Genomic DNA, 22289 nt, shown 5'->3' with positions numbered 1-22289 from the left:
AAGCACACAGGGTTTCAGGGCCTCGGATGTGAGGGAGCACCACGGGAGAGCCCTGGCTAAGATCACCAGGAAGCTCTGTCCTGGACTCGGATCTAGAGAACCTTCCTGAGCCTGTCTTCTGAGAGGCAGTGGAGTCTGTGCCCTCCCCCTCCTCCCCAACAGAGAAGCAAGGCCCAGCCTCTGCAGCGCCTTATGACCAGCGGCAGCTTTTGTGATCGCCCCACACTGGGCCTGGTCTCCGGGGACGGGGCTGGGTGGCACCGGCAGGTCCAGCCCAGGCCTGGCAGCTGTAGGTTCTAAGGTCTCGCGTGGTTCTGATGCCGCAGGTTTAGGGAGCAGTGTCGGGAAGCACACTGGAGGGCGATCATTGCTCCTCTTCCTGCTGTATCCAATTTGTATTTTTTCTAAGTAAATTATTTGGGGTATGCTGATGTTACAGAGCAGACTTCAAAGTCTGCATGGTCCTAGCTGGTTTGGCTCAGTGGGTAGAGTATTGACCTGCGGACTGAAGGGTCCCAGGTTCGATTCTGTTCAAGGGCACATGCCCGGGTTGTGGGCTTGATCCCCGGTAAGGGGTGTGCAGGAGGCAGCCAATCAATGATTCTCTCTCATTATTGATGTTTCTATCTCTCTTTCCCTCTCCCTTCCTCTCTGAAATCAATAAAAATATATTTTTAAAAAATTCTGCATGAACTTCTATGAAAAAAGATTCCAAGAAATCCCACACTTGCAATGCTGTATGGCTGGATCCATACACCCAGCACCATACACTTGCTGGCTCCCCCAACATCAGGTGCTTTGTGGGGAGATGTGAAAACGGCAGGTCTGATGTGTTTCCTTTCCCAGGAATACTTGCCTTTTAAGAGGACCTCAGGGCGAAGAGCAGGTACACCTCTCCGAAAAGAAATTAGATATAAGTAAATGAAATGATGGGACTGTGGACATTGTAGATCAGGCAATACTTGGAAATAGCAGGGATTCGGGCCCCTCCACTCATGCCAGGCAGACACATAATGAAACAGCAGCTACCATCTGCTGGGCACCGGCCAGGTGGTAGGGCACCTCTGCAGGTGGGAATGGCCACCCCACCTTATCAATGACGAAACTGACCCTCAGAGCCATTATGCCACGAACCACCCACCCAGCAGCTAGGATTTGCGTTCAGGGGGCCAGGTCTGTTCTCCAACAACCAAGATGGGGCCCCACTAGGAAGTGAGACCTGGCTGGAGGCAGAAGACTCATCCTGAAAAGGCAGTGACAAGACAAAGTGGCCTCTGTCCCCAAGAGCCCTCAGGTGAGAAATGGCCCTTCTGAGCCAGGAACTCCAGGGCAAATTGGGAGGCGGGCATCAGAAGCCGCCCAGAAGCCAGTCCCCAGCTGGGGCGGGGTCTAGACCAGCATCCTGGAGTGAATTCTCATTAACCTGCTTACTGTCATCGCAATGGCCACTCCTATTTGTTAAGGTCCCTAGATGGGCCATGATTAGGTTTCCGGCCAGTCATAACATTATACCTGGATCAGATTTGGGTTAATTGCCTGTAGCCGGGTTAACGTCCCTCCTCTGTGACAGGCCCCACACCCTCTGAAGGCCGAACTCCTTTTTCTGACAGGCTTGGCTGTGGGAGTTGTGGGGTCAATGGGATGTTGTCAGACACCTGTTTCAGGGCACCAGAGGCAACAAAGGACAGTAATCCAGAGAGGAGCCGAGTGATTGCACCTTGCGAATAAAACTGCCTGGACGACTAGCCTTTTGGGAAAATAACCAGCAGGGAAACAAAGAGGGTGAGGTCCTGGCACCGGCCCCCGAGTGGAAGCCCCCGGAGCTCAGTTGGACTGACCCCGGGCTGATGTGCTGTCCCCCCACCGCTGCCAGGAGCCACTTACAAACCTCCCAAACCTCTCTCGAGTCTCATTACTATGCAGACCCATTTTTCATTCATCGGGAATCCACTGTAGCATTTTAATGTGGAAAGCCTGCTAGTCCATTTCTCTCCCCTGAAGAAAAATGGCTTAATTTCTCCAGCTGATAGATTTTTTTCTGATCCTTCAGACAGTAGAAAAAGACCCTGGAAAATCAGCTGTTGGGCTGTCCACAGGCGTTTTATGACGGTCATAAAGGGTTGTGGCGGGTGACACACCTGCATCCTGATCGGTGGCCTCCACACGGCTGCTACAAACTTCTGCAAAAAATGATGGTAGATAGAAAAATGATAGATAGGTAGATAGTTAGATGGAAAAGTGGATGGATGGATAAGCCATAACTGAAGCTGTGGTTTCCCTGCCGTATTTGAAGAGCATAATTTCTCTGCATATTTTCCCCTGCAGACATGTGAGACCTTCTGATACTAAATAAGCCCAGAATCCCCTACCTACCCACTTAGCCCCAAATTGAGACAGATCTCATCAGCAGGGGGAAAAATCTATTTAGGAAGGAAATTAGAGGCAAAATTGGGGTTAATCATTTTAGCTGTGTTTTCTATTGTTCAGCCCACAGGACTTAGACGGATGGAATCTGCCCATCCTGTCTGGGGTTCTTCCTCTGAGGCTGAAGGTGGCCTGGCCTGGCTGGGGCAGAAGGGGGCCGGGCGCAGGGGGAGGCCAGGCCCACCCCTGGATGAAAGGCCTGCAATTTCATCAGAAGGGCGTGGCTGTTTCAGGCATAGACCTGGGAGCCAAACCTCTTGGGTTCAAATCTCAGATCTGCCATGTGCTAGCTTTGTGACTTCAGCAAGTTGCTTAACCTCTCTGTGCCTCAGTTTCCCCACTGACAGAATGGGGATAATAATGGTACATACCTCGTGCAGCTGTGAGGATTTTGTGAATTAATGTGCCGAAGGTGCTTAAAACAGAGGCTGGCACATTGTTTGGACTATGGGAGGTAAGTCTGATTTCCCCTCTAGTCCCCCTCAATAAGCAAGTTCATTACAGGAAGATGAGATTTTAACCCCAACGAGATCATCAAACTTAACTCACTTTTAAGGGTCAAGGCCACAGGTTACACTTAAAAATCACTGTCTTCCCTTATACTGTTTTTGGATCCTCCCTAGGATCCAAAGCAACACTCATTCAAAGCCATAGCCCAGTCTGGGCTGGGCTCTGAATGCAGAGGAAGCGGGTCCTTTGGCCCAGGGCCCTCGGCTGAGCCCTCATCCCAAGGGCTTGTACCTCCCAGGCAGAATTCCCTACCTTCAGGTGCTGTGGCCTTGGAGGAACCACTGGGTGGCTAGGTGTCCCTCAGAAAGCCCCAAGGCATTGCCAGCCTTTATCCTGCTACTGCATAATTAAATGCCTATATTCTTAGGCCTGACTTAGAACTTGCCCGATGCCTACATTAGCATGAGCTGCCTCTTGGTTAAATGTCTGAGCCTTAGAGGAGCTGGGGATACAAAAGTGGAAAACACATGAATTAACTTCACCATGAAAAAAACTGTACCATTGTCTTGAGTGCCCGAGTCTGCATGTCACAGTGACCAGTGAGAGACTCGATTACCAAACTGAAAGCACCTGTTGCTGATAAACTCTGATTCCTACCACGTGCTCCCTGATCCTCCCACAGTGGGAGCCAGTGCTCTCCCTGCCGGCCTGTGGGGGGGGGGGGGGGGGGAGGGGGTGGACATGAAGCTGGGACATTTGTCTTTGGAGAACAAGATGTAAAACTAGAGCATGTCAACATGATGGAGTACTATGTTGCCATAAAAAATGATAAGCATGTGGAATGTGTCAATATATGGAAATGAGTATGTGAAATAATGTTAAATGGAAACAAGCAGAACACTCAGTAGTTTGTGCACACTGATTACGATGCCATCAATATTCACATCTGCACACTCGTAAGCAAGGACCAGAAGTAAGGTTAGTGTAGTGAAAGCAGAGGATTACTTACTCTTCTTTACTCCCATAGAATCTTACATACTTTCCTTTTTTTTTTTTAAATGAGAAGAACAGGAAGTTTGGACTTAGACCAACAAGAGAAACACTTAGCTGCTGGTACAATGGCTTAGACAGGAAGCAACATTTGCAGTGGTTGAAAATATGCCTTGAAGGGAGCTGTGAGTCTGGAACACACAGGCTGTGAGCTAAGCAGCCCTGCCCTGCCAGGCAGGCTACAGCCCGGGCTGAGTGGGAACTGGAGCACTGTTCTTCCAGACGGACCGAGCACTACGCCCAGCAACGGAGAGTAGAGAGGAGGCTTCAGTGGATGCTCTTTACTAAGTTCACACTTTGCTTTAAAGGAGGGTGATTACATTACCCTGCGTGCCTCCATTGTGCCCATTGTCCTGGTAATTATTAATAACTAGAGTCCCAGTGCACTAAATTCGTGCACAGGTAGGGTCCCTAGGCCTGGCTGGTGATCTGGGCTGATCCGGGCCTTCCAGCTGCCGGCCAGGGCCTTCCTTCATTCCCCTGGTGGTCAGCGCTAATCATAGCAATTGATTGAACTCTTGGTCTCCTGATCGAACTCCCAAGGGGACACTTTGCATATTAGCTATATATATATATATATATATATATATATATATATATATATATATATATTAGAGGCCCGGTGCACAAAAATTTGTGCACTGGGGGGGGGAGGTCCCCCAGCCCGGCCTGTGCCCTCTCGCAGTCTGGGACCCCTCGGGAGATAACGACCTGCTGGCTTAGGCCTGCTCCTGGGTGGCAGAGGGCAGGCCCAATTCCTAAGTGCAGCCCCTGGTCAGGCTCAGAGCACGGCCGATTGGGGAGTTGGGGCGCCGCCCCATCATGCACAGAGCAGGGCGGATCGGGAGGTTGCAATGCCACCCTCAGTCACGCTCAGGGTAGGGCTGATTGGGGGGTTGGGGCACCGCCCCCTGTCACACTCAAGGCAGGGTCGATGGGGAGGTTGTGGTGCCACCCCCTGTCACACACAGAGCAGGGCCGATCAGGGGGTTGGGGCGCTGCACCCTGTCACACTCAGGGCAGGGCCAATGGGGAGGTTATGGCTCTACCCTGTCACACACAGAGCAGGGCCCGTGGGGGGGGCGGGTTGGGGCGCCGCACCCTGTCACACACAGAGCAGGGCCGATCAGGGGGTTGGTGCGCTGCACCCTGTCAAACATAGAGCCGCAGGGCAATCAGGGGATTGGGGAGCTCCCCCCTATCAGGCACAGAGCAGGGCAGATAGGGAGGTTGTGGCCCCTCCCCCTGTCACACACAGAGCCACAGGGCAATCAGGGGGTTTGGGCGCTGCCCCGTCACGCTGATCCTGGTGCTGGGAGCCTCGCTGCTCCGCTGATCCCAGTGCCGGGAGGCATATTACCCTTTTACTATATAGAATAGAGGCCTGGTGCATGGGTGGGGGCTGGCTGGTTTGCCCTGAAGGGTGTCCTGGATCAGGGTGGAGGTCCCCACTGGGGTGCCTGGCCAGTCTGGGTGAGGGGCTGAGGGCTGAAGCGAGTGACTGAAGCTTCCAACCACTCCTTGTTTTCTTTTTTTTTTTATTCTGTGCCAGCTTTAGCTCTGAGGCCTCGCTGCTGAAAACATCGATACAATGTTGCTAAAGCCCGGCTGAATGAAAGCTGGTTTCTGGTGTTTTGTTTAGCTTCTTATTTGCAACATAGTACATAGTTGCCTAGAGTTGCAACTCAGAGGCCGGCAAGGCAGGCGGGGAACGTTGGAGTCCTCTGTTACTGAAGCAAGCAAGCCTCATGCTCACTTCCAGCTGCCTGGCTGCTGGCCGCCATCTTGGCTGACAGTTAATTTGCATATACTCACTGATTAGCCAATGAAAAGGGTAGCGGTCGTACACTAATTACCATGTTTCTCTTTTATTAGTGTAGATTATATATATATAATTACAGCTATTAATAACATCCCTTTTGCCCTGGTCAGTGTGGGTCAGTGGTTAGAGTGTCGGCCCTGCACCAAAGGGTCTCAGGTTTGATTCCTGGTCAAGGTCACATGCCTGGGTTGTGGGTTTGCTCCCTGCCCCCAGTCAGGGCTCAGGTGGGAGACAACCAGTAGATGTGTCTCTCTCCCTCCCTTCCCTCCCTTTGCCTCTCTCTGAAAAGCAGTGGAGGAAATATCCTCAGGTGAGGATTAACAACAACAAAAAGTAAATAAATAAACATTTTAAAAATGACATCCCTTTTAACATCAAAAGTGTCCCTGTCAAGACAATAAAGTATAAGGTCAGCCTACTTAAAGGGGCCACACTGGCCCCAACATGTAGCCTAGCAATGTAGGACCTGTCTCTGAAGACACCCAAAACTTGTATACAGCTACGCTCTTTCTCACCACCGTGACCAGGGAATCGGCCGGCGCTCTGTCCTCCCTTTACCAGGACACCAGCCACAGGTGCGCATTGGGAGTCCTGGCTGTGCCGAGCTGGAGCCGCTGGCACCAGCCCAGGAGAGTTGACTGTGCACAGCTTCCCAACTCCACGTTCAGTGGCATCATGTTAGTAGCTTGAAATCTGCACTGATGGGAGTCTTACTCCATGGAAATCAGGACACACTACTACCTGGGCTTTTCTCTTTTCCCAGGGAGCTGGCTGTAAAATATTTAGCAGCATGCCTCAGATTGCTTAAGCCAGCATGGAAACCGACTCCTGGGGCTATCTGACCTCACAGGTTTTATCTTAGCCCCAGCCACAGTGCGCAGCTGCATTTCACACAAAGCACTGGAGAGTCACCAGAAAACTGGAATGTAGTGGCCCTGCCTTGCAGAAGGAAGAAATGGGCAAGCATCCCTTTTTATTTTCCACCCACATTAGAAACCAAATGAGAACACAAACACAAGTCAATTCACTTGTCCTGGAATATTTCAGCTGGACTCACACCAACGCATCCACTACCTGGCCAGGTTGCTTGCAGCTTATTAAAGCAGTGACGAGTGTGCTACTGGCCCAGCATTGAGTCTTCTCTCCATGGCAGCTTTTGACTCATGACTCTCTCTTCATCAGATAAGTCTCTGAAAACCCCTGCCCCATTGACGTGGTAACACAGTGTCAGCATACATAGTGGCTTATTCTTTGGCATCAACAATGTCTTGTTAATTTTTCCCTCCCCACATCCCCCTCCTCCTGCAGCTTCTGAGTATAGCCCTTTGAGAAAGTCACATTTCATGGTCACGGACAATTCATTACTTTCCATCACATGCTATTTATTGTCAGCTCCTTTTTGTAACCTGGCCAAACAGATGAACTTTTCCAAAGTTTTAAGAAGTTTTTAAAGTAACTTACTGGCACCTGGACCTTGGTTAGCGAGTCAACTAAATCCAAAAGGGTTAATGGAGGAATTACAGGTGAAGGAAATTCGGGTCTGATCAGGGAGCCCAAGATCCTGAAGAAAAAAGAGTGGGAGGGACAATCACCAGCACTGATTTCACAATAGCCGTGCTGGGCTGCGTGGGCTCTGAGGATGAAAGGCGCCCTATGCCTGCATCGATCAAACATCTCCTGGGTACAAAGTACTCCGCTAAGTGGCGCAGGATAATTCAGAAAAATTAGGACATGTGTTCTTTGCCTTTATAAACTAGTGGAAGAGACAGGATGGAGGCTGAGGAAATAATGAGGTGCTAGTAAAAGGGAGAAAGGAGACAAACAAAAATGGCAATCCTTGAGTTACCGTAGTGACAGAGGGAGGCTGAATCCATACTGCGGCTGGACTGGATCAATCAGGATTGTCTCAGAAAGATGGCGTTGAGCAGGGCCCTTAAATGAATGCCACTAGCAGCTATGGGGAGTGATAGCTTCCTGGTCTGAAAATGAACCCCAAAATTATGAAATCCTGGAAACGAGGAAAGACCTTAGCATGTTTTTCTTCATTTCAACTCTGGTTATTCCAGAGTACAGTCTGACAACTTTGAAATATGTTTCTCAATGACAATTCCAGGACCCCCAAGTTTCCTCAAAGTTTGCATATGTCTGAGACCTATATGGAAGAATTAGATTAGGTATAACCTGTGAAGTGACAGTGAGTTGTTTACTTTCCAGTGTCTCCACCAGCCTGCGAGGTCTCCAAGGGCGGGCACCATGCCAGGTTCTGTGACCACTACACTCTCGGTGCCTAGCACAGCGAGGGCACAGAGCCGCCTCAGCTTTTGCTGAGGGTCTGGATGAACGGCCATACTCTGCAATCACTGGGATCACCAATTTGTTCATTGTTTTTACCATGCAAATCCTTACATCTATCTCAGATAAACTCATTCCTCCCAAAAGACATTTATCTACTTATGTCACCATCTTACCATCAACTGGAGTAAATACTCTTTCTAAGTTTCTTCAAGCTCTAAGAAGGTGAAGTTTTATAGTGATTTAAAGATCAGATTATGTTGAGAAAAAAGAAATCTTTGAAACGGTAACTTTTCTTTAAAAAAATATTTTTATTGATTTCAGAAGGGAAGGGAGAGGGAGAGATAGAAACATCAATGATGAGAGAGAATCATTGATCAGTTGCCTCCTGCCTCCTGCATGCCCCACACTGGGGAACAAGCCCGCAACCAAGGCATGTGCCCTGCCTGGGAATTGAACCGTGACCTCCTGGTTCATAGGTCAATGCTCAACCACTGAGCCACGCTGACCAGGCTGAACCAGTAACATTTCTTATTGGTGGTTTTGTAATAAGAGTTGGGTCAAATATAACCTTATGATGCTGAGCTATTCCAGTCTTTAATAGGGAGCGGAGGGGGAATGGAGAACAATGGTTCCAGCTATAGGCAATGACATTGATTTTTATGTTACACTTGGACTTGTGTATGCCCAAGGCAGTCAACTTTAAATTATACAAGCATTTCAGGAAAATCCTGTATGTTTTGTATAAGATTGTGTTTCTATAAGCAGATAGTCACCATCAGTGACCTGGGGTAATGTTCTCCAGACATGTGTTCCTTTCCTTTGTAACATTTGGACTGAAATCATCCTTTCTGTAGATCTCTGTGCTGTGGATGAAGCCCTCACATGAATTCCTTTTTTTAATGTATTTTTTTATTTCAGAGAAGAAGGGAGAGAGAGATAGAGATAGAACATCAATGATGAAAGGGAGTCATTGATTGGCTGCCTCCTGCATGCCCCCAGAGGGGATTGAGCCCGAAATCCGGGCATGTGCCCTTGGCCAGAATCGAACCTGGGACCCTTCAGTCTGCAGGCCAACGCTCTATCCACTGAGCCAAACCAACTAGGGCACAGGAATTCCTTGAATGTCTGCTGTGTTTCAGAGCAGCAGTGAAACCATAAACCAGTGCCTGATCTTCTCATGACAGAGCACCTGTCCCTGTATCCCAAACGTGACAAAATGTGGTGTTGGATTCAGACCTACCACTCACAGGCAGTGTGACAACTCTTAAAAGAATGAGATGAACTCTCTGTATAGGTTCCCATCTTACCTAAACGCTTTTATGAACATCAATAACGTAAACTCAGGTGGAGATGTCTAAAATTCAGCTTCATTTTTTCATTAATTCTGATAAATAATTGACCAATTTCTTGACTCATGGTTCATTAATCTCTATTGTCAGCTCTGATTATATTTCTCTTTAGATATTTTCTGAATTTCTCACTAGGGTGTGTGTGTGTGTGTGTTGTGGTGTGCGTGTGGTATTTAAGAATCCCCTTTATTCCCATGTATCTGGATTAACTTTAGAGTTTAAGGTTGGCACTTAAGTGGTGCTCATCCCAAATAGTTGTAAAGAGAGAGCTGATTTATGGGTGATGACAATGCATTAAGGAGTAGAAAGTAAAATCATAGTGCATTTCAGCTTTAATTAATTAGATGAACAGCCATGAGTTGGAATTCTGAGTCTCTTTGGGATGACGGTGTTTTTTTCTTTTTCTCCTCAAAAGTTTATCCCAATTTATTGTCTCTATGAAATGTAAAAGCCAAAATTTCAATTGACCGCTTTAATTTCTATTCCAGCAAAGGATTCCACTAATCATATTCTATTCAAATTCCTAACAGGGCATCTAAAAAACTTCCTGGCTTGAACAAAATTCTCCACAAAGTCATAGATCTAGTGGGAACTTCAGCAATCAAATATTTCAATGTCCTCACTTCACAGATAGAAAAACCAGAGTTTATAGAGGTCAGTTGATCTGACCAAGGTCACTCAGCAAGTTAGTGGCAGAGCCAGGGAAAGACACATCTCATACTCTGTCCATCACACCACAGTCCCTATATATAGACCACTTGGCTGCTACCATCTCCTATTTATTATACTTTCTCATATTGATCCTCCCACTTCCCATGATTCAGCTATTTCCTGACTACCTATTTTATATTTCAGCCATATATCCCACCATTAAACCTTCAATTTTCTCCTGTTTTCTTATGAATTGTCTTAATTAATTGTTGTATAAGGTTGATTATTTCATTTTTGCTTATATCCATGGTTTCTGGTCTCTGCTTTGACCCTGACAATTGCACATCACTTAGCAAAGGCCCTAAGTGTGGGTAGATATTCATTTACTTCTTCCTTCACTCTAGATTCCTCAGTCTTCGAATTTCCAACCCACTGCCAAGTCCAGCCCCTTAACTTTGAGATATTTTCGGTTCTCCTAATCTTGGCCACTTTATAGATTCACTGTCGCTGTCCGTGGTGCTGATATTTGCAACAGGAGTGACTGAACAGCCTGAGAGGGAAATGCAGTCATGGATTCTCCATAACACATCTGATTATTTTGGTGGACTATTTAGCCAAAAAAATTCAGTAAAATAATAATTATAAAGTATAAATCTTTATATATACTCAACCAGACATGTAAAAATGGTTCCCCTTTTTAATGACTCCTCAGGAAAGGGCTGTCAGGTCAAGTGGGTGGTAGTTAGTGATATGCTGGTAAATATTTAACAAATTTTAAACATTTTCCCTAGGGGAAAAACATGATTTATAGTGTTTTATAATTTCTTTGATGTAAACAGTGTTGTCACATGACTGGGTTCAAATTACCCACAAGATGTCACTGAAAATGATGGTGGTAGGAGCTCTGAATCACCAACTCTGGTGAGCTTGTGCCATCTGACTCCATGACACCATTGGCCTTAGCCAACTAGTGCATCTCAGATTACTCAAGCCAGGTCTCACCCAAGGTGTGACATACTCAAAGTGGTTGAGAACAAGAGAGTGTTTCTGAGGTAAAGCCCTTTTTTGAGACCTGAGTTTAAAGCCAAGAGGATATCATACATCTAGAGCACAAGGTAGTCACAGCTCCTCAAAACAACATATGATATATGTTATAAGAAGTATTTTATTTAAAAAGCAAGAGTAGATTAGGATTAACCTGAGCTTGGTACTGTAAAAAAAAAGTTGCAGTTCTGTCCTTGTGGCCTGTGGATGGGTGGAGTATGGATACATCACATTGACTTAAAGGTGTGTGGCCAAGGCAAGCACCATCAATGTGTCCTGTGACCATATTTTCTCATCTCTGGATCTGAAGAGTGATGTCCAAGTTCCAGGAGGTCTGTTGAGATACATTTGCAAGCACAGATAAAATTCTATTTTTATAAATGCCAACTTTAGTCTCAGAGGTTTTTTTATTAAAAAGCTATTCTAATATTGTGACAATGATAATGGTCAAGACTACATTTTGGTTATAAATGACAGAGATCAAGTCCACCAAAAAACGAGGCATTAATTGGTAAAAAATTTGGGTCACTTCACAGACCTACAAAGACCCTAAAATGGTAAGGATTCACCTGAGATTTAGGAACAGTGGGTACCAGGAATATGATGATATCAAGACTGCTGTCTTTAGTGTCTATCAGCTCTTCCCTCTCCCTACAATATCGCTTCTCCACATAACAGAGAACAAGGCATATTTCAAACTTTGAACCTTATAGGCACAGGGGGGAAATTACTGAAACTTTTAGACCTAAATCCAAGAATGTCAAAGAAAAGATTCATTGTCACAGATGAAATAACATCTCTCTCTCTTGGGGCCAACCAACTCTAGTCAAGATGGTAGGATAACATGAAAACCATGTCAGAGGAATGACTCGTAGCACTAGGGTTCCCCTGATACAACTCTTAACAAATTCTTTTCAATGATGAATAAAGGCTCTCATAAACCAAATACTTGTAGCAACTCACTGATTTTTAAGTACTGCTACTGGGTAGTAGCTCAGTTCTTTCCAAACCTGTTTGAGCATCAGATAGGTCCCAAATCCACCCAGAACAATTTGGCCACAAGGTTGAGGCGTGTGTCCATCCTTGACTCATGCTGTCTCACAAGGGACTTTAAAAATGTTCCAATTCTCAAGCCCACCCCATTCCTACTTAATTTAAAATCTTTAAATGTGGGTCCAAAAATGTGTTTTTCAAGCTCCTTAGTGGTTCTGGATCAGCCAGTTGGACACTTGTCCAATGAACTAAACTTGGAAATCCGCACTCAGCTCTAACTCTGTGTGTGTGTGTGTGTGTGTGTGTGTGTGTGTGTGTATGTGTGCGCTCAAGCATTGGGATCTCAGGGGAAATGAAAGTTAAAACACAGTGAGGTAGGAGAAGGGTTGTAGGTTTGCTCTATATTGCATAGGTCTTTTGGGAAGGTCCGCTGACCAAATATTTTCCAACTGGTGTCAAAAATGTTGCTATTCGTGATTTAATCCCTTGGTGAAAATAACAGAGGAAGTCCCTAAAACTTAACATTATAAAAGGGAGGTAGCCATGCGGGCTTTTGTGAGAGAGAGAACAGTGAAAGTAAAGATAGGGGAGGTAGCACTGAAAACTTGAAAAGTGGGGAAGACAATAAAAAAGAGCCAGAGGACAAAGACCAGCTTCGCTATTTTATAGTTTAGCTTCTGGACCACACACAGATCTTGTCAGTTCCTGCAGAGAATTTCTCTGGCCACTGAACGTGTCAGGCACAAAGCTAGAAGCCCTTGCTAAGTATAAAACAAGGTGGGGAAAGAACCAACTCCCCCAGAGCATACTTTATGAGTTTTTATTATGTTCCAGGCAGTTCATCCACGTGGCGTGCTTTCTCCATTAGAACAAGGGCTTTCCTTCAGAACAAACCAGGCCTCAAATCCACCCAGAAGGATTTGCCCAGAGGGTCGAGGCATGTGTCCACCCTTGACTCACTATCTCACACCATCATTTTTCTTTGACTTTACAAGTCTGTGTGCCTGGTTTTGTTCTTTCTCTTATCACTGCTCCCAGGCTGTCTTCTCCCCTCATGAATCATTCTCCCTTGCTCCCACTGTCTGACTTCTTAGCGTCGCTATTCCTGCCTTCTCCCTTTGCTCTCTGCAGGAAGCCAAAGTCTCAGATTTCCCCTCTCACTGAAGCCTGACATCTTTCCAGAGCACCAGGAATTATTCAGACTCGAGTTCCCCTCAGTACATCTGCTTGTCAGCAGCCACCCTGCAGGTACCCAGATCCAGGCAACCCTCAGAAAGTATTCAGAAAGGGCCGGAGAGAGCATAGGGCAGGCAGCAAGAGGGTCCCTCACACAGGCCACATTGCCCCAGGAGCAGATTTGCCTGGGTACAGTGCAGGGGTTATATCCACCCAAAAGCTTTGCCTCTGTCCAGGTAAGTGGGAGTCACCGCTCAGCTTTGCCACTTTGACCCAATGTGCCTTGTCCATGGGCAAAATGTCACATTGCAATTTTAGAAAGAGATGTTCACCATTGAGTGTCTCAAGATTTAATGCTCCCTAGTGCCAAAGATAGGAGAAGAAATACAGAGAAGGGCTGATTGGTTTCCCCAGGAAATACAGCAGGTGAGCAAATACCAATCTTGGATCTCACTCAGCCGGCTGGGGGGCCTCTGGTCTCTCCTGAGTTACAGGCGTGGAGCTGGAAGGAACATGGAGTCCAGTCCGGTCCCTCATCGCACAAGGAGGCTGCCCAACGCTGCCCAGCCAGTTGGTGGCAGAGCCTGGGTTAGAGCCCCCGGCTCCCACTTGGGGCCTATACCTTCCAACCACATAATTTTCTCATTTTGAATATTGAGAAGAAAGGGACCCCTTCCTGGAAGTCGTTAACCAGGCACGTAGAGAGCAGAGAGCAGCGGACCCACCCTGGAGAAGGACTTCCTGTGAGACTGGAAGGGGTGAAAACCCAGGACTGGGAGGAGACCACCTGAGGCGCGGCCCTGAGGGGGTGGGGGCGGATAGCCCAGCTCTGGAGGGCTGAGCCTCAAAGCTGGGGGAAGCCAGGGAAGTGTTGCCAGGTATGGGGCATCCAGCTAGACTCTTTGACTGGAGGGCCACAATGGGTTCTTAAACTGGACCGGAGGGCCGGAACAAAAGCATGGATGGAGTGTTTGTGTGAACTAATATAAATTCAAAGTAAACATCATTACATAAAAGGGTACGGTCTTTTTTTTTTTAGTTTTATTCATTTCAAATGGGCCGGATCCGGCCCGCAGGCCATAGTTTGCCCAAGGCTGCAGCCACTAGAGGATGCCTGGATGGCACGTGGAGGGGTGGAGGAGGGTGGCTGGAGCAGGAGGTGGGAGATGCGCTGGGTCAGGGCGAGGGGCAGGGCGTGTTGGACCTTCCGCAGGAATGTGACTGAGGTGGGCGTGGGGTCCACAGAAGCCCCCCTTCCCCTCTCACCCTATCTCATCCCCAGAGGCCTCAGAGCCTCTGCTTAGGACAGGGCAGTAGGAGAACCCCCTGCCTCGCAGGCTCTGTGGGGAGGCTTGGCGGTCCCTCCTCCGCTGGGTGGAGCAGCCGGGACACACTCCTGCTGAAGCAAAGGAGAGCAAAGCCCAGGGCTCCCTGGGGCGGGAGGCTGAGAAGAGCCGGAGGCTTTGCAAAGGCCGGAGCGATCGATAGAGCTCAGCACTGTGTGGAGAAGAAAGGGCCAAATGGGAGGACGTAGCTCGGAGCAGCAAGAGCTCTGAAAACAGACGCCAGACTCCCATCTCTCCCCTAGCCCTTTCCTAGGGTGTCTGAGAGCAAGACAGAGCCCTCTCCCCAGCCCACCCCCTCCCACTGAACTTCTGCATTCCCTCTTCCTCACTCCCTCTCTCCCTCCTGCCGTATCTCCCAGTCTCTTTGCCCTCCCTCCTCTTCCCCACTGCCCCTCCCATCCATCCCTCCCTCCTCCTCTCTCCATCCTCCCTCCTCTCCTCCACCCCCTCCCTCTTCTGCCCCCACACACTGGAGCAGCTGTATTTTCTTTTGCCCTCTCCAGTTTCCTCATTACCAACATTTACCTGCATCTCCTTCCCGTGCAAGTTGCTGTACTCCCGGACACAGGTATAAAAGAGGCACAAGAAGCCCCCCTTTTCCTGAGGACAATCTCTGTGGCACCTTTGTGCAAAAGGCTATGTCAGCTTCTGCCTGGTAACAATTTGCAGTGTGTGTGAGTGTGTGTGTGTGTGTGTGTTGGTTTCAATATTGCTGGCTTGCTCCAGGGAAACCTAAGTTTTCCGTCCCCTTCTCCCCAGCCCCGCTGTAGACAGGAGTATTCCTTTCCCATGACACCCTGACTCTCCACTCCACCCCTCCAGAGCACCAAGGGCCTGTGAAGCATGAAGGAAAGCCTCATGGTGGGAGGCGAGCACTTTCACTGGTTTTGTCCCAGTGTCTCTCCCAACATCTGTGTAGTCAACCATTCCGCTCTCCTGGAACCGCCTTTGCAAAATGCAAACGCATGATCAGGAATGTCACTCACACCCTTTAACACTTACCTGTGTGACATTGTGAGCTTCAGCCCCTAACAAGGTCTGAAGAGATGGCACTTGGGCTTCAAAAGAGAGAAATACACCTTGGGACACAGCGAGGCCTTGGAGCTGGCAGAGGACAGGGTGGTCCTACGAGGTCCTGGGAGCACCTGGGCATGCAAGGAGGGCCTGGAGAGAAAATAGTAAGAAGCTTTTTGCATACCTTGTCCCCCAGCCTAGGACCCCCGGACACCACTCATGTCTCCTAAGACATGGCCATTACTGCATCTATGTCCACCCTCCTTCAAATGAATCTCTACTTTCTTTGCTGGTAATGCCACTTAGCACTTTGCTTCTTCTTGTTGTGGGTAAATGTTTGTAGCTCAGTTCCTGCTGAGCTCAAATGGCTCTACTACCCAGTGAGAAGCAATATGGTTGTGAAGTAGGATGAGCTTGGATTCGGGAATGAGATGGACTTGGCATCTCAGCTTTGCCCACTTGATCACTTACAGAGGGGTCTTCAGAGAAATCTATTGCATTTACACTGTCCCATGTTCAGTGGGCGCTTTCTACAAGCTTTCTGATCCCCTACTCCCATGGTCAGAGCCCTGAGAGGTGCCGGGGCTTGGTCTTGCATTTCTTCAGTCACCACCGCAGTGGCTTTCAAACTTGGTCACGAGGCAGAGCTCCTAGTGATGCAGTGAAACCTGCGGAGTGCAGTTTTTAATGTAAATAAAACTAATTTCATTAAGTATTTTTTATTGAACTAATTCAGACACCTTACCCACCTAATCTCAAATAGCCACCCTGGCATAATTTCATTGCCCTATTGAAATTCTGCTAGGAGCTTAACTAACAGCTATTTCTCGTGTGTGTGTGTGTGTGTGTGTGTGTGTGTGTGTTGTATGTCTCTCCAGCACACAGGTTTTAATGCTTTTGCATATCTCAGTCTTCTCTTCCTTGTCTTTGCTCCACATGATCCCTCCCCAGCTCTCCAGCATCTCCTCCAAGGCAGGACTAGCGGGACCACTAGTTGCTTTGCTTCTAATTAACCTTTACTGCATTTGCATGTGTCAGCTCCTATCAACCCCATATTTCTTCCTAAACAGACTGCCTTACCTCATTTTATTTTTAATAATTCACCATATTTTCATTCCTCCAATAAAAGAGAACCCACTTCTGAGTAATACTACCCAACCACCAGCCAAGAAAGCTCCAACAGAGGCTGCCACACTGTTGCCATTGGACACGTAGGATACGTAGCAAATCAGAAAAGGACAAAACAGGCCCCAGGAATAATAGAAATGCCGAAAGAATTAGCCTTGGGGAGAGAGGGATCTCAGTGGATTGGGCACTGAAATTGGAGCTCAACACAGATGAAAGAGAACATAGGGAAGAGGGTGAAATAGATAATGAGGCTATGGATCATTTCCCTCTTCCCATTTTTGGACCATGATTTGTCTTAGTTAAGGCTCTTTTAGTTGTTATAAAAAAACCTCAAAACTGGCGTAAGTATGGGGGGTGGTAATTAGAAGAATAGAAACCCACCGGTGGAAAGGACCTCTGTCCCTTTCCCTGAGGGACTGGAATCAGAACGCTGAGCCAGGGCCGAATCCGTCCACATGCACCCTCTCCTCTGGCCCTCTTGCCCTGCACCTACCCCATTCCTCTCTCTCTCTCTCTCTCTCTTTCTCTCTCTCTCTCTCTCTCTCTCACCTCTACTCCCCGGATTGGGTGGACAAGCAGCTCAATAGCTCTTAGCATCACATGTGTGCACAGTACTGAGACTAACAGAGCCCAACATTTCTCCATTGTCCTGGCTCCCACCAGCCACAACCAGGCAAGATGCCTCAAGGAGCTGAGCGAGGCTGACAGATCACAAAAGGTCAATGCACCTCTTCTTCAGAATCGAAGGCTCTCATGTGCTCTCAGTCTCCCCTTTCCTGGCATCGCTACCACCACCTCTTCCTTCCTGCCTTTCATTTTCTGTTTCTTGCATCATCTCTTATTTCTGTCCTCCTTCTCAGAACACAGAGCTGAAGTTTACTGAGAAACAGCTGATCTTGTTTGAGGCAGCCATCAGGACTTAGTGACATTTTGTGCAGATCCCGGATACTTACCTTTCATTTGCAAAAGAACCTGCCTGGCCAGCTGGTTGTGGCAGGAAGCCAGCTTTTCCTCTCCCACCTGCTCTGCTCCCCTCTGTCCTGCTCCACCCTGGAATGAAACAGTCACTGAGAGTTCTCCTGGTATAAAAACAACTGTCCTGCCACAATGTGAGGGCAGTCTGTGAGGAGCATGCAGCCAATGAAAATGTCAGGCAATCAATGTTTTCCACTTCCTAGTTCACGCATTCATTCTCTCTCAGTCTTCCAGCTGAGTGCATGAAATTCATGCACCGGGCCTCTAGTAAATAAATAGGACTAAACATATGTATAAAACATGGTATTGAAAAAGCTCTGTGGTTCTTTCTTATATAACTTTACATAATATCATGAATAATACTGATCTAAGTGCTTTATAAAAAGTTACCAGGCCCTGGCTGGTGTGGTCAGTTGGTTGGGCGTCATCCTGTGCACCAGAAGGTTGCTGGTTCATTTTCTGGGCAGGACACATGCCTGGGTTGTGGGCTTGATCCCCAGTAGCGGTCATGCAGGAGGCAGCCAATCCATGGTCCATTTTCACGTCAATGTTTCTCTCTTTCCTTCTCCTTTCCTCTCTCTCTAAAAATCAATTTAAAAATCTTTAAAATTTTTTTATTTACCATAATTCCCTTCTTAAGGCCATAATCCTTTCAGATCAGCCAACAACTGGAGGACTTTAGGTTAGCATTAACATGTCTTTATTCTTTTATTTCTTTTATTCACTGGTTATGATCCCTTTCCTCCTAAGTCGCATACTTAGGTTTTTGAACTAATTTTTAAAAATGCCCAAATCCATACAATGGAATATTATTCATTAATAAAAAGAATTATAGTGCTGACCCATTCTACAGCATGAATGAGCCTTGAAAATATCATGCTAAATGAAAGAAACCAGTTACAAAGCGCCACATACTATACAATTCTGCTTATATGGAATATCCAGCTATAGAGACAGAAAGTAGATGAGTGGCTTCCTAGGGCTGGGGGAAATGGGGAGATTGGAGAGTGATGGCAAAGAAATATGGGCTGATTTTTTTGGAGGGGTAATGAAAATATTCTAAGATTGACATTTGTGATGGATGCTCAACTCTGTAAATATACTAAAAATCATTGAATTGTACACTTCAAATGAATACATTGTTCCCTATATGAATTATTTCTCAATGCAGCTGTTTGAATTTTTTTTTCTAACATTCTGTTGTAGGCAGTTAGACAGACATGAGCAGAGCAAGGACGATGGGCCAGGTACAGAAGGTCACCAGGATGAAAAGCCCCAGGTGCCTAGCAATGGACAGCTAATTGTAGGGTGGGACCTCACCCCCAGGGTGACTTTTTCTCCCTAGCATATCAAGGTTTGGACCCCCTGACCTTTCCTCCCCAGAAGTAACATTTATGCCTCGGTGTATTTCAGCTCCAGGCCCAGATAAGCAACAAAACCAGCCATGGCTGACATCAGGAACAGCTGCATAGAATAATGATCCCTGTGCCAGCCAATCAATCAGTGGAGACCACAACCCTGAATGGACACACCTGGAAAAATACTGAATATTCTATTAAGATCTTTCCCTGGGACCTTCCCTGAAATCTCAGCCCTTAAGACCCTCAGGATAGAGGACCCAGTGCACTCTCCCCACAGGATTGTAGGCCTTTCCCTTCTCTTTCCCTCTCCCCAGGTACATTACCATTAGCTTCCTCACCCCAAGCTCCAAGGGCCCTTCTTTTACCTACACAACTTATGCCCTAAGCTCATTTCTTCTAGGAATTACTTCCTCTGCCTCTGTAATTTACCAAATAAATGTTCTCTTATAATTTGAGTCTGGGCTTTGAATTCTTTCCTAGCCGGAACCCAAGTACTGAGGTTGCTGAACCCAGGTTTGGTCTGAGCCCACCAGTCAGACACCTGGTGCTGTGCCACCTACAACAATTCCAGATCCAGACATCTATGCCCCTTCTGTGTGACCTCTTTGTACCTTGTCTGCCATGAAGCTGAAGGAAAAAGGGAGAACAAGAGCCACATACAACATTTATACAATAAGAAAGCAAAATCCCCCATGAATATTTTTTGTTGGGACGGAGTACTGTTTAATTTTTAATCCACTTGGGCTTGCCGACATGTTGACTCTCACACAAAAGTCCAGAATCGGATGCCATCTATGGAGCATCCTTCAGGCTGGGTTTTGAAATGCTAAGTAGCTCAAGGCAACTGGTAGTCCTATGAGGAAGCAGATGCCACAGGAGGCTTTGTATACGTAACAACTTAGAAAAAGCTCCTGCCAAGAAGATGCCTTTGGCTTGATTACATCACACATCCCTCATTCACCTTCTCTATTCTTACTTCATTCTTTGCAATGTTGGTATGAGAGAAACCGGATGTACTCACAGCCTTCTCTGGCCCACAGCCATTTCTTTTTCTTTTTTGTCTCTCTCTGATTATTTTTTCTCTTTTTTATTCAAATCCCTCCCCCTACACTTTTTTTAATTAGAAAAAACATTGACAGTTTTGTCCTATATAATAAAAGGCCAATATGCAAATTGTCCCTTCTGAAGTTTGACTGACCAGGAGTTCGACCTCTCGCTATGACGTGTGCTGACCACTAGGGGGTGGTGCGGAATGAAGGTAGGCCCCAGTGGGGAGCCGGAAGACCCTGATCGCCGGCCAGGCCTAGGGACCTTACCTGCACACAAAATTTTCGTGCACCGGGCCTCTATTAGGGTCATAATACCTACAACTTACTGACCATGCCAATGTACAATGAGCTTCAGGTTAAATACATTTTCATGCAGGAGTTTCTTGAGCGTGGAAATTATTTCTGTTTCCTTGAGAAACACTTGCAAGAGTGAGGACAGGGGAAGAGGCTGACAGGTGGAAGGGAATGAATGGCAGAGTTCCCAACAAGTAATTTTGGAGAATGAAAGTTGGCTGGAGTAAGGTCACAGGAATGCTGGTGGCTTTGAGGGCTCATTTGGAATTGGTGTTTGTAAATTTATAAGTGGTGCCAATCAGCCCTCTTGTGAGACTTCCCCCAGTTGTTCTCAGTTACATGACAGCCAGCAGATAATGGGGTTCATCCAAGGCTGGCATGCATTAAAAAGGTAGAGGAGCCCAGACATGAAACAACCCAGAGCCCACTGATGAGTAAATGGATAAAGAAAATGATATATATATATTGAATGGGGCAATAGTAGATTTACAGTGGTGATTATGCAAAACAGTTTATTTTTGTATTATTTTTTATTAATTATTATATTATTTTCCATATGAACAACTGTAAACCTACTTTTGCTCTATCCTGTATTCAATGGAGTATTATTCAGCCATAAAAAAGAAGGAAACTCTGCGATTTACAACATGGATGGGCCTCGAAGACATATGCTAAATGAAATAAGACAGGGACAGACAAATATATGGTCTCACTTATATGTGGAATTTTAAAAAACCCAAACTCAATAGAAACAGAGATCAGATTGGTGCTTGCCAGAAGCAGGGGGTGGTTAAGGTGGTCAAAAGGTACAAACTTCCAGTTATAAGATGAATAAGTTCTGGGATGTAATGCACAGAATGGACACTATAGTTAATGAACTGTATTGTATATTTGAAAGTTGCTAAGAGTGGAGCTTAAAAGTTCTCATCCTGAGAAAAAAGTTGTGCCTGTGTGAGGTGATGTATGTTAACTAAACTTGTGGCAATCGTTTTACATATATACATATATCAAATCATTATGCGATATGCCTTAAATGAACAAAATGTTTATGCCAATTATACTTCAATAAAACCAGGGGGGAAGAAGGGGGAGAGAGGAAAGGAGGGAGAGATGGAGCCAGAGAGTTTGAACTATTGGAAAGGGTGTTAGTGAAATGACATACCGTGGCAGCCATTTCTTTTTTAACAAAAGAAAAAGAGGCAAAGCCCAAAAGGCAAGTCGATACTAGCAGGCACCCACTGCCTTCTCTGATCCTTGGAAGCGGGCTCCGGGATGGTGCAGTCAGAATCCGTTCTTTGTGGCCGGGTCCTGGAGGAAGTGGGCACCAGGTCTGTAGCCCTGACCTCCCCTTTGCTCTACAGGTGCAGCAGCACTGACAGCTGGGCTCCTGGTTGAAGGAGAGGAGTGGGGGTCCCTGTGGGCAAGGGGTGAGGGGTCTGCTGAGCGGACTTCATCCACATCAATGATTCACAGCCACATCGCCGTGTGGCTGCCTCTGGAGCCATCAGGGCAGCAGTGGGAGGCAAGGAACAGGGCTGCATCCAGAGCAGGCGGGTGTGGAGGCACCCAAGCAGAGCCTGAGAGGATTAGCTGGGTCTCCCCAGCCGGCCTGGCCTAAGAACAGAGACTGGGACTCCTAAGGTCTTCAAGCAGGGAAAGTGTTGGCAATGGTCGGTTGCACACGCTCCTTCGGAAGAAGGCCTCACCTAGGAGTCGTTAGTGTCATCCATCAAGTATTTCTGTCCCCCACTCCCTACATGTACATGGCTGGACTGCACTTCTTTCTCCACTGAAGTGTGTCCATGTTACTTGCTCAGGACAATGAATAGCCAGGGGGAGTATTAGTGTCACTTCCAGGTAGGAGATTT

At 47.0% G+C, this 22289-nt stretch overlaps 1 long non-coding RNA gene across 1 annotated transcript in view; it reads left to right on the top strand.

Annotated features, from left to right (window-relative positions):
- LOC139013898 (uncharacterized) overlaps window positions 1-19501 on the top strand; it is a 214028-nt gene extending 194527 nt beyond the window's left edge. The window contains exon 6 of the long non-coding RNA XR_011472159.1: window positions 19131-19501. This is a non-coding gene — a long non-coding RNA (uncharacterized lncRNA). The remainder of the gene's footprint in view (window positions 1-19130) is intronic.
- Window positions 19502-22289: the final 2788 nt, after the last annotated feature.

Source organism: Myotis yumanensis, unplaced genomic scaffold, assembly GCF_028538775.1.
Source record: "Myotis yumanensis isolate MYYU_CA2020_CCGP unplaced genomic scaffold, mMyoYum1.0.hap1 SCAF_7, whole genome shotgun sequence".
Taxonomy (NCBI): Eukaryota; Metazoa; Chordata; class Mammalia; order Chiroptera; family Vespertilionidae; genus Myotis; species Myotis yumanensis.
The sequence above is the reverse complement of the archived record's forward strand: the minus strand, read 5'-3'. Positions and strand labels throughout refer to the sequence as shown.